The 12,087-nt window shown below is 39.7% G+C and overlaps 1 long non-coding RNA gene across 2 annotated transcripts; it reads left to right on the top strand.

Moving 5' to 3' along the window:
• Positions 1-5,039: 5,039 nt before the first annotated feature.
• On the top strand, positions 5,040-8,920 carry LOC113361949. 2 transcript variants are annotated; one of them, XR_003365437.1, is made up of 10 exons: positions 5,040-5,231; positions 5,350-5,458; positions 5,551-5,648; positions 6,567-6,641; positions 6,737-6,811; positions 6,899-6,946; positions 7,387-7,451; positions 7,625-7,847; positions 8,351-8,459; positions 8,629-8,920. It is a non-coding gene; the product is annotated as an uncharacterized LOC113361949 (long non-coding RNA). The 2 variants fall into 2 exon arrangements; XR_003365436.1 differs by having other exon boundaries at positions 7,768-7,847.
• Positions 8,921-12,087: the final 3,167 nt, after the last annotated feature.

The following is a 12,087-nucleotide window of genomic DNA, read 5'->3' on the forward strand; positions in this document are numbered from 1 at the left end:
TTGCATATGGCCGTGTGAGTGTATGGACACCATCTGGAAATAAAAGCAACCAAGCCTGGAATATCTTTCCTAATTTGAAGCACTGCGGAAGCCGCGGCAACATCAATGATCTGCACCTTGGTCAAACTGGCTTTTACACATTCCTGGCTCATCATGAATCACATCTATTTCTCAAAGGGACGGAACAGACTCACAGAGATTTTAAAGTCAATAGGAGAAGCATGATACTCTTTCCTCTGAAGACAAAACCTTATTACACTTCCTGGCCGAACCAACCTGGCCTCTCTTTCACTTTCCGGACCAGTCAGAAGAATCGACACATACTTGGGATGATTTCTCCTAATCGTGGAGGATGTTGTAAATAACTCATCATCTATGTTTGGCTTGGAATTGCCAACATCATTCGGTACGACAAATTTTTTTTCAAATGACATCTTAACGAAGATTCTCCCACGCTACTTCCACCTTCGAAATAACTACAATTGAACAATACGAAGAGAAATTATTATGGAAAGTGCATGGAAATTATTTTATCAGACACAGGAGATCCATCCTGGACGCAAGCCAATTTGTTTCAAAGTCATAATGCGCATAGGCAAAGAAATGGAACTGACAGACCCTGCATCACCACCTCATGCCAAGGCCGTACCCTGCAGCGGGAAATTCGCGCCCGGCCGAGGAGGCGCGCCCCACCACGGGAACCATACACACGGCTACACCAGGAAAAAGAAGTAAACCCTAGAAGCTAGGTTTTCACGGGAAGGGAATGACAATTACCAGCTCATGCATGCCTACTTTGCACGGTAATTGAGGCGGCCAACATCAATACGATACCTAAATGTTACTACAAGTTCGTGCAAAGCATACCTACGGCTAGGATTCATACCAACGTAGAAGGACAATATTTCTACAAGTACATGAAAAGGTACGCCTACATATAGGGTTTGCACTAACACAAAAAAAACAAAACAAGAAAAGCAAGTTAAAGAGGAAGTGTTGGGAGACATATCTGGAATTCGCTCGTCCGCTTTACTGTTACCACACGACTAGAATTAAAAAAATATAGGTGTGAAATAAAAGGAGAGGCCGGCCTTCCTTTTATAGGCGTGATACTTGGGAGTTTGAATAAGGAAAGGACTTCCTATTTGAGTCAAGTAAGGAAAGGAGGCAATTGGGCCCACGAAGACAAATCACCATGCCAAGAGCACCCACCCCATTGCCTTAGCCCACACGCCAAACCGCGCATGCTTTGCCTCACCAAACCGTGTCATGCCTTGCACCACCGTTCGCGCATGCTTTGCCTCACCAAACCGTGTCATGCCTTGCGCCATCGTGCCGCGCCATGACTTTCCGCACCAACACCAACAAACTCGCCAAGCCAGCGTCACGATTTTCCCTAACCCATCCAAGGTGATACATGGCCAGACTAAGCCGGCAATTTTCATCTCACCACTCCACGGTCTGCACCACCAGTACAATTTATGCAAGGCCGCCAACACGGGAAGTACAGCCTCTCTTTACCTCTCGAAAAAGGTTAATCAGACTTTCCTGACCATCTTATCATGACTTGTTGTTTCGATTTTTTGTCCTAGCCTGTCACCATCTTATGCTTACCTCGCAACAATGCTCCTGTTCCGAGCTAAGCAGGGGACTTAATGTTGATGGCGGTTTTTAGATTAGGGTTAAAATCGTAAAACTATACATCCGATATGACGTCACTATCACCATTAGCACATTTATTGAATCAATCAGCATGCCTACGTAAGAATTACCGAGTACCTTTTTTTTTTACATGGGTCATGTTCCACGACAAAACCCTTAATATTGACTAACATCATCCATGCCAAACTCTAATTCTCATGCTACCGCGCCAAGGCATGCCAACCATGCCAGCCGCACCACTGTGCCAATGGCAAACCATGCCAGCCGCACCACTGTGCCAATGTCAAACCATGTCAGCCACATCTCCGCGCCAAGGCATGCCAACCATGCCAGCCGCACCACTGTGCCAATGACAAACCATGCCAGCCACATCCTCGCGCCAAGGCATGCCAGCCGTACCACTTTGCCAATGGCAAACCATGCCAGCCACATCTTCGCGCCAAGGCATGCCAACCATGCCAACCGCACCACGGTGCCAATGACAAATCATGCCAGCCACGTTTACCGCGCCAAGGCATGCCAGCCATGCTGGCCGCACCATGCGCCAATGGAATGCCAAACCCTTGGCCCTAGCCATGCTGGTCGCACCATGCGCCAATGACATTCCAAACCCCTGGCCCTAGCCATGCTGGCCGCACCATGCGCCAATGGCATGCCAATCCCTTGTCCCTACCATGCCAAGCCGTCCAAACCCTTGGCCCCACTATGCCAAGCCGTCCGCACCATTCTGCCTTGACCCCACTATGCCAAGCCGTTCGCACCATTCTGCCTTGGCCCTACCATGCCGTGCCGTCCGCACCATTCTGCCTTGGCCCCACTATGCCAAGACGTTCGCACCATTCTGCCTTGGCCCCACCATGCCAAGCCGTCCAAACCCTTGGCCCCACTTGCCAAGCCGGCTGCGCCATTTTCCTTGGCCCTACCATGTCGGCCTTCCTTATCCAACTACCAAAACGAAGGCGTGCGACGATCAACGACCACCCTTCAATCCTAGATGCAAATCCTAGCCGTCCAAGGTCGCCAGACAATGCATGGTAACCTTTGGCCCAAAACCCTAGTTTTGGCCACGCCAAACCGCGCCAAGGCATGCCATGCCACATGTGCCAATGGCATGCCAACCACCTTGTCACGCCATACCATGCCGGCCTTCCCTTTGAGGCCACCAAAACGAAGGCGTGCGACGATCAAAGGCCACCCTTCAATCCTAGATGCAAATCCTAGCCGTCCAAGGTCGCCAGACAACGCATGGTAACCTTTGGCCCAAAACCCTAGTTTTGGCCACGCCAAACCGCGACAAGGCATGCCATGCCACATGTGCCAATGGCATGCCAACCACCTTGCCGCGCCATACCATGCCAGCCTCCCCTATGCGGCTACCAAAACGAAGGTGTGCGACGATCAACGACCACCCTTCAATCCTAAGATGCATATCTTAGCCGTCCAAGGTTACCAGCTAACGCATGACAACTTTTGGCCCTAATGTGGTCGCGCCTCAACAAAGCCAAAACCCTAACTTTTGGACGCGCCTAAACTAGGCCATATTAAAGCCATACCGAGCATGCTTTCATGCCACTGGCTACCAAACAAAGGGTTGCAATAATCAACGGCTACCTTTCCTCTTAAGATGCAAAATATCGACCGTCGAAGGTCACCGAGCCGGCAAGTCTCCCAAGCTCGACTTGCCAGACGACAACAACATGCTATATGTTTTCCATGAAAACACTCGAGACATCAACGCATGTCACAAACTGGGGGATGCCCATTGGGTATTGGTTTGGTGGTTTACAACGTGCGGCGTACACTACGCCCATTATAAAAAAGTATCATAAGGATGAGGCGGTTAGTAAATACAGGGAGTAATGGTGAAACACTTTCTTTTATGGAACATCAATTCCAGGCGTTACCGGTTACCACCTCCTCCCATTTACTCACCCGTTTTCCATTTCTTAATGAGACCAGAGTACGTTTCACTTCGAATTGTATAAATAGGCATTACCTATTTCCACCGAACAACAAGTTCAGGTCAGGAGCATACAACACTTAAAAAACATTTGCTAGCTTTCCATCTGTTAGCTTCCCACTTTCTGATACAATTCGTAGAAAACAACTACTCTTCCAGTATCAACTATTATGGTCTCAACACTTTCTTCGCTTCCCTCCCTAAAACCAACCCTTATCCTTCACTTTGTGACCGAAGCAAGTCTGGAACGACCATTTCTTGGTTTAGGCCGGATTTGTACAAATTGATCTCTCGAATCTAAAGTACTCCCTTGCAGTACATTGTTTAGGGTTTAAATTCGTTTCTCACCCACATACCCGAAATTACCAAAATCAGCAGAAACCGTTTTCACCCTCAAACAGTACCTTAATCAGTGCGAGATTGGTTAGGGCTCAACTACATTCCAGTCCGAAGTTAACTTGTAGTAGGCTAGAGTCTGTAGCGGCTTAATACAGTGTGGTGTTCAAATCTGGACTAGGTCCCGGGGCTTTTCTGCATTTGCGGTTTCCTCGTTAACAAAATTTCCGGTGTCTTTGTTATTTCTTTTACGTGTTATATTTTTTATATAATTGAAATATCACAGGTTGTACGTAGTTCAATCAATTGGTGAATGCAACCTTTGGTTATTGATTAAAATTGATTGACGCTTGGATATTGGTCTTTGGTACCATCCAAGTTATTTCTCATATTAATCCAGCTCACAGATTTCTATCTGTTCGATTGAGATTGATTTGAGAAATTGAGATATAACTCTTGGATATTTTCCTTGATTGAGTCTGACTGTCTAGTTGATTCTATTGGAATTATATTGGAGTTAGTCCATACAGATTTCCTAAACGAAATATTGGGTGTGGTTGTTAGACCCACGTTTTTTCAACATAGATACAAGTTTTGTAATCATCAAAGAAGATAGCTTGCTTGTGCTTTACAATCCCAAATAAATGTTCAAAAACTCACTCTTCACTACACCAAATTCCCGGATTAGTAACAGAAATCCGTAACGGCTTTATAGCCAATACAAAATTCCCGTTACAAATGGCCGTTACAAAAGTATTCGTAACAGGTGGGGACCGTTACGAAATTCGTAACAGAGGTCAGCCGTTACGATGTTTTTTTAGGCGTGTCAGCCACACGCTTCGTCACACCTGGGTTGTAACACCTGGAGTCTGTGAGTGTGACATTCACACGCGTACCATTGTGTTTCCACCCAAGAGGAGTAACGTTAGAGGATATTCCCCCCATGCGTATGCGATTCACATGTGTGATTTCTGTATACCCTACTGAAACCAGATCGAATTTCATTTTCCGTTTCTTTTTTTTCTCTCTTCTGCTCTCAGCCTTCTTCTCTTCCTCTCAGCCGATAAAACTAGATCGAGTTTGATGAATCAGTTTCGATTCAGTTTCTTCATCATCTATAATAGGATTTTTAGGGATTCATAAATCGATTTTAGGGTTTGAGTCTGTATTATGATTCGATTTTAGTTTGTTCGTCGGAGTTCGCACTTGGAAGAACTGATCTTCACTCTCAGCTAATCGTGAGAAAGCATCTGTTCTACTTTGTTTAATTTAGGTATCTATTTTTGGTTTTGATTTCGATTTATTTTCAGCTAGATTTAGGTATTTGTTTTAGGGTTTCTTTTTCAATCGATTATGAGATTTGGGTTTCTGATTTAGGGCATTTTATTCAGATGCAGATGAGAATGAAGTTGATAAGTTAACTGAGAAGCTACAAGGGGTTGGGATTGGTTCTGGATTGCTTCTGGTAGTGCTGATGGTGTTGTTCTAACTACTTCTAAGGTAATTTTAATGTTGTTGGGTTTGTTGTTTTTTTTTATGATTGATTGGTAGTTGAAGCTAGAATGTTTGAGCTATGGTTGTTTGCAGTTCAGGTTAAGAAGTAGAGGGAGTAGTCAGTTTTGTGTGGATGATGCATTTGGAAGGGGCTTGATTGAGTGATACTGAGATTAGCAGAAGGAGAAGTTTGCTGGTAATGGAAGTTAAATTCAGTTCTTACTCACTTTTTGTTGGAGCTAGCTACTAAGAAGTTGATGTTGACTGACAATAAACTGACAAACAAGTTGTTGTTGGCTCTCGAGTCTCTGTTGTCTAGATCAATTGGAAGTTCTGATTGCCTTGTTTCATGTGTGAATTTCACCCACATTTTTGAATTACAGAGCTGGTCACGGGCTTCGTTTGGTTTCCTTGTCGTCCTTTATTAGATATTTCCACGTTAAGTGGTTCAAACTTTTGCAAAACACATCACCTTCTCAATTTTTGAGTTACTTCTTTTTTTTCTCTTTGCTTAATAGTTCTTTGAGAATCTGTCATGGTATATGTTTATGAGGATGTACTCTTCAGTTAGAAGGAATAGTTGCAAATCAGGGACAGATTCAGTTGGAACCTTTTCTTAGTAGTGGGATGCACATTTCCAGCCATTAGTTATGAACTTAATGGTCATCACTACTGTTCTAGAAAAATAGATGATTGTGGAAGCTACTAGTTCAAACTAATTGAGGTTATGTCTTTGGTAATAAACCATATTCAGCTTAGCATAACAATTTGCAACCTGTACCTATCTTGTTTGGATGTTTATCCTTTAGGCATAGGAACTGAGGGAGAAAAACGAAATATTTGGTCCTTTGCAGGACTACTTTGCATTTGGTATGTTTTTATGCATCACTGTCTCCTGATGTGAGGATGTCTAGATGTCTAGCTAATTATCTACATAACCTTGATCCTTTGACTTGCACCATGGCACTTTAAAAAATTCTGTACATAGCTTGGTTTGGTTCCTTTCTTACTTCATGGGTTTGTCTTGTATTTATCTTGGTTTACATGATGCTTTCGATTTGGCTTCTCATATGTGTTTCTATTAGGTAAATGATCTATTTGTAAATTGTTACAGGGAAGGCTTAATGTCGTATAAGCAATTTATTCAAGAGCTTGAAGATGATATACTGCCGGCTGAAGCTGAGCACAGGTATATTAGGGGCAGTCGCAGATTGATACAGAAATTGATTTGCTTTCTTTATGCATTTATTTACGATGGAGTAAAATCTGCTTTTGATTGTTTAGGTATCAGGAATACAGATCAGAGTACATTTCTACTCAGAAACGTACTTTCTTTGATGCACACAAGGATGACGAGTGGTAAACGCATTTTGTTCATTTTCACCGCAGCTGTTTGTGCTTATTTCATCTTTTGTATATTCTGACTGAATTTGGTTTTGGATATAGGCTGAAAGACAAATATCACCCAAAAAATTTAGTATCAGTTATTGAAAGGTGAGTTTTACTTTTTTTTTACCGAATGAATTATATTACTGGGTTATGGCATGTGCTGTGTATTAGGGGATACTAGATTGCTAGTTTATTGTAACAAACTAATCTGTTATATTCTCAAACATTGGTATGGTAAGGGACACTAATACACTTGGGTTGACAAAAGTTGTCATTGGTATGTTTCATTGAATCATTTACCTTTTCGTCAGGTTTGAATTGTAGATCGATGCTCCTAGTTCTCTTGCTGTAATTCATGATATATTATGATTCAACTTATTTTCTTAATATGGAATTGACTGGTAAACCCGGCTCTGTAGATGGTTTTCTTTATAATTTGATAGCATCAATGCGAATATTGAGAACATGGTTTGCTCATTTGTTGAGAAGGTATAGTCCTACGACCCAGTTCCTTATTCATAATATTTTCTGTTTGCATTTTTCAGGAGAGATCAGTTTAGGGGTCTTGACAAAGATATATCTCATGGATAAGGGTACTGACGCTGTTGATGTAAGTTGCTTACTGCCTTGCAGTTCTTCGTTATATTCTCAAACATATCCTACGGTCATAGAGATGTTTTTTTTTAATTAGTATTCAAATTACGAGGTGGAAGAGATGTTCCAACTTCCAAGTATGATTCAGGGTATTTCTTAAGAATTTAATGTTCTTAGATTGGTTGACAGGGTAATGTCTTGATTGACATTCTTGGGGTTCACCAGATATTAGAATGAAAATGATATCGACTACAGTTCCCTTGGATTGATGTTGTTAACCGCTACCAAGACAATATTAACAGAAGTGTTGACATGATTGCTGCTTGTCGCAGGGAGTGGGAGTATTCTGCAAGTACCCTTGATAGCTGGTGCTCTCCATGTTCGTGCATTATTCCAAGATGCTAAGAAAAAGGTCAGTCTCTTGATAGTTGAAAATAGTCCCTTAATACTGAACAATATCTTGGCAATCACCTGAGTTTCTCGTTGACATGAGTTAAAGAGTATTGGGTGATTTCTTTTTAGGTCCCCAACCCCATAATACTCATGTCGGTTTCAAAGTCAACGTTGACCTGGAACTTCCAAAGTCTTATAAGTTAGGTGTGTGGCAAATGCTTAGAGTTAAAGCTGAGTGCCTCTTTAAATGGTTTGGTGCACAGTAACATGAATCCCGGGGTACTGGCCAGCTGCATATATACTATACCTAGACGGTATTGAGTTTGTTGTCTCTAGATTCACGCTGACAATCTACTTATTAGTGACTGTAATCATCTTTTTGAAGTCACTGAAACTTGATTCACTTCTTAAATATAATAGGTGGGTTGCAAAGTGTCTTGAACTGATTTGTATGGTAGATGTTTTCCTTGTGGTGTTTTGTATATGATGAACTAGAGGCTAACTGGTGCTTTGTATTTTCAGGTTCCCGATAGTGGGTAATGGAATTACAACATCAATGGAGTGAAGCATAACACTAATCTGACGTGTGGGATAAATCTGGGATCGATGGTGACACTGAGAATATCAGCTCGTAAGTCCTTTATGATTACATCATACTTAACTATATACTCTTTTGGGAGTGGATTGACACTACTGACATGTTTACTTTTCATTGAGGTTATGTGGTTCTTGGTAACATCTTGTTTATAGTACCGATAGACTTTGCTTTGCCTCATCTAATTCACATATCTTGATTGCAGGTTTGGTGGGGTACCTTCTATCAAGAAAGGGTTTGAATATCCTTGGGCATGGAAGTCCCCTTGGCTTATGAACTATCTATGAACTGACTGGCATCTCTGATTGTTGCTTTTCAATGTTGTAAGCTTTGTAAGTTATAATGTAGGAAGTTTCTATGAACTCGGCAAGTTTTTTAACTTAGAATTTGATACTTACAAAAAATTTGGTACTTGGAAGAATTTATGTTCTTCTTTGATTGAAAGCTATATGAATTGACTGAATGTGATGTGACTGTGATGGAATGAAAAGGGTAGGCAGGTTATTGGAATTCCGGCGGAAAATGTACTGCTGGTCAATATGGCCCTGGTCAATATTGACTGGCAGTAATTTTTTTTGCTGTTACAAAACAATTCGTAACGGCTTCAAGGTGTTACGAGTGTCTGTTACAAATATTTTGTAACGGCTCCTGGCTATTACGACTTGCCACGTAGTAACGGCTTTTGCCTGTTACAACAACTTAAAATTCGTAACGGCCCCACTGCCGTTACAATCCGTTTTAGTAACGGCTTTCTAATCCCAGAATTTGGTGTAGTGCTTGTTCGTGAAGAACAAAGATGTGGAAAACAACCTTATGCAACTCACACACAATTTTCCCAGGGATGGTTTCTGTAGTTACATGAAACCTCTATTTATAGTGAATGATCAAGGCTAAGTTTCTTAAAAATGATGCCACCTTGTCTAGGAAATAAAACACCAATTACTCCCTCTGTTTCTAAAAAATAGGTTAATTTCCTTATTTGGATACATGTCAAAAAAAAAGTCTGCTTTCCATAAATGGAAAGTCAAAGATTACGAGTTTACTAATCTACCCATGGAGGGACCACTTCTCTCTCTTATTTTTCCCTCTTAACACAAAAAAGGGACCACTTTTCTCTCCATTTTTTCTCTGATATCAAACCAAGGACAAATTAGGAAAAAATATGGAAAAGTGGCTACAATGATTAGTTTTCTTAATCTTTCTACAAACCAAACAACTCTATTTTTTAGAAACGGATGGAGTACTTGACTAAAACGGACCCTGCGTCACGTATTTACGGTTCCATTTCACAAATTGTTGCTAAAAGTTCGCGAACAATTTCCTGTTCACGTAATCAACCTTTAGCCTTACATTTTCCCCTTTAGTAAATCACTAATAACTTCTTCGTTATAACTCGGAATTGATTCTTGGATTGTTAGTTTCGTATTTTCATTCACTATAATATGGAGACCTTCCTAAGGTCAATGGTTATTTTCACTAAATTCTGAGGCTTGAAAAATTCTCAGGTGTATACAAAAGTATATTTACCATCATAAGAATTGTTCTAAAGAGTGAGCACTTTGTTTCGATAGATAGAGAGGCAAAATAAACAAGAAAATCAAGTATTTGTTACTAACCTTTCATGAAGTTCTCCGTACATGTTTTCGTGAGTCTTCAAGGATAACTTTGATTACGTACTCTACTTCTTAATCCTGATCTAGCCCGAAACTGACTTTAGTTTACTGAATCAAGAATGTGTTTGGGCATCTAAATTTGATAACTTGACATACCAACGCCAGTAGGTTCACAGAGCAATGCTCTAACAATCTCCCTATTTGTCAATTTTAGTGATAAAACCATTTTACATATACTTGATTCAGTGGAATCTACCTTGGAATTCACGTGCGTAAACTGGTTGTAGGAACAGAGATACTGAAAGAACTCAATTAATAGGAATAATTTACTTGGTCCCAACTATACGAAGTTGCAGTAATCAATTTGTATATCGACTTAATTCTGAGAGTATTCAAAACTGGACCCGGGGTTAATCTGCCTTAAAGTTTTCTCCGTTAACAAAATCTTGTGTGTCGTGTGTTTTACTTTACTTCCGCGTTATATTGTTTGTCTTTATAATTAAAGTAAATACACTTGTATGTTAATCAAACTTGGTACGATCTCATATATTGGTTCGGTCATGAATTTAAGCTATGTACCAAGTTACATCTTGTTGAAGTAATCTTTTAACAAGATGTAAACATTACAACTACTTTTCGTCTGTTAAAATTAAAGTCTGTAATACTAAGACTATCAACTATATGCTTTCTAATATGTATAGCTTAAGAGTTTTTTTTTTGAGAAAGATTGGTTCTGGTCGGAAAAGGATGTTAGAAAAATGAAGAACTGTTTTGAAATCTTAGATAGGTTAGATCAGAAATCGAAGACAACTACAAGTTCCACATATTGTTTCTTACCGCAAGAAGACCATCCTGAAATCAGAAGCAAGGCAGCTGATAGTGGGGATAGTGGCAGAAATGTGGACAGTTTAGGAGACTTAAATCAGGTTCATTTCGAGAATGTCAACATCAGCAATGGAGACGGAAGAAACAACCATGATCTGATGGGGTTGGAAGGTAAAGGAAGGAAAGCCAGAAATGTCTCAGAGGATGGCGCGAAGAGGGGATTTTTCAGAAATTCAAATTATGAAGAAGGAAGTACGAGCCTAATACCGGGATATTTGAATAGTATGAATACCACCAATGTTATAGTTAGGTATGATCCTCAAGATAATAGCCAATATGGGCATGTAAATTCTATCGGAGACTTATGTTTCAATAATAATTAGTTGTCTCTTTTGCCAAAAAAAGAAGAAGTAATCTTTTAACAATTTATTGTTTTATAAGATGATACAAGGTGTGTCTATAATAGGTTGATCCGGAAGGATTGTGGCTACTTAATACCCTTGTCATTTCATGTTCCTCTTCATTCACCAATTGATATTTGTTTCCTTTTTTTCTAACAAATCAGTTCTCTTCAAAAAAAAAAAAAATGCTTCGCTGACGATGTTTCTTCAGCAAACTAACAAAACATCACACCTGAGATCCCAATCACTTCCCTTTTAACCATATGCTTGATTATCCACATAAATCTCGATCTTTTAAGCCCCGTTTCATATTATTTTTTTCCTGCAGAAACACTTTTAACCAACTTTTAACAAATTTTCTGGTGAAAAGGAGTTTGATAAACATTTTTCAAAGTGCTTTTCTCCAAAAGCACTACTATCTTAGGTCAACTTTTAGAAGCTATTCAGCAATAGCTTTTAAAAGCAGTAAAAGCAGAAATTGTGGACCCACTCAGTTTTGACAAGTTAATTCTCTATTTTAACCTCGATATTATACTGAAATAACATAATTCACCCTTAAATATTTGTTTTATTTTTTATGTAATTATTTCACTAATAATATTTTTTGTATAAAATAATATAATAATCCAATAATAAAAATTTAAATTAAGTTAAATTAATTAAATGATTAAAACATAAATAAAAGATTATCTTAATTTTTATATTTATTTAAAGAATAATCAAAATGAAAAATATATTTTATTATTAATAGATGTCATTTAAAAATAATTTTAAAGCATATCTATTTTCGTCATTAATCACATCGTAACCACTTCAACATAACAA

Source organism: Papaver somniferum, chromosome 3 (genome assembly GCF_003573695.1).
Source record: "Papaver somniferum cultivar HN1 chromosome 3, ASM357369v1, whole genome shotgun sequence".
Lineage (NCBI taxonomy): Eukaryota > Viridiplantae > Streptophyta > Magnoliopsida > Ranunculales > Papaveraceae > Papaver > Papaver somniferum.